The sequence below is a fragment of the Nuphar pumila genome, chromosome 3 (genome assembly GCF_984573655.1).
Source record: "Nuphar pumila chromosome 3, dmNupPumi1.hap1.1, whole genome shotgun sequence".
NCBI lineage: Eukaryota > Viridiplantae > Streptophyta > Magnoliopsida > Nymphaeales > Nymphaeaceae > Nuphar > Nuphar pumila.
The window spans coordinates 113,316,900-113,318,258 of NC_143251.1; positions in this window are offsets into that span (position 1 = coordinate 113,316,900).

Consider the following 1,359-nt stretch of genomic DNA (forward strand, 5'->3'; position numbering starts at 1 on the left):
ATACTAGGCAATGAAAAAAAAGTTTGTAAAATGCTAAGGTCTTTATCTGTTTGAAACAATCATTAAATAATCACATGAGAAATTTGATGATGTGATCATATCATATGGGTTTAAGATTTATAACTTTGATAAATGCATATATAGTAAAGTAGAGAGTAACCATGTTATAATTATTTGCCTTTATAGATGATATTTTATTATCATGAATAATGTAGAATGCTTAAATAACACAAAATATTTTCTTTCAACTAAATTTGAGATAATAAAAATATGGACTTAGCTGATGTTATACTTGATATTAAGTTGATTAGATCTGAGAATGAATATACATTAACTCAACCTCACTACATTGAGAAAAATTTAAGAAAATATGATCATTATAATTGTAAGCCTTTTGTTATTCCATTTGATCATAGTGTTAAGTTATCGATCAACATTGAAACAAGTATATCCTAATTAAAGTATGCAAGTATTATTGACAGTCTCATATATGCTATGAATGAAACTAGACCTGACATAACCTTTTGCATGAGAAAGTTAAGCCGATATACTAGTAATCTAGGATAAGAGCATTGAGATGCTATCTATCGAGTCTTGAAGTACTTGTGAGAAACATTAAATTATGTGGTATTCTATGAGAATGAACTTGATGTACTTGAAGGGTATAGTGATGCAAATTGAAATTCTGATTTCAATTACTCATTATCTACAAGTGGTTGGATATTTACCCTTTGATATAGAGCAGTTGCTTGAAAATTTAATAAACAAACTGTGATAACTCATTCTACAATGCAAGAAGAGTTGATAACATTATATTCAACTAGTATGAAAGTCGAATGGCTAAAGAATCATTTAATGAAGATATCATTAGGAGATAAGTCAGTTCCGCTGATAACCATACATTGCAATAGTCAAGCAACTATATACAAAACAATAATATTTATGATAAAAAATATAGACATATTAGTCTAAAGCATAATTATGTGAATAATTTACTCAAGCAAGAAATAATTTCTACCAAGTATATGAAATCTTGTCAAAACTTAGTGGATTTGTTGACAAAAAGACTTTCTCGAGAAATTATCTTTAAGACATCGAGAGGAATGATGCTAAAGTCTATAAGAACAATTATGGTTGATAGAAACCTAACCATATGATAAGGGTCAAAATAAGTCTAGTGGTTCAGTTCAATAAGAAGAAAGTCTCTGAGTGATTTGATTGAGCACTTAATAGTTTTTCATTCCACGTCGTGTTTAAAACTTATGTACGAAGGTTGAGTTAAAACTGAACTTTTAATAATATCCAAATGACTTATGGCTGGGGTATTTCAAATAGGTTATACCTTTGATGGACTTACCT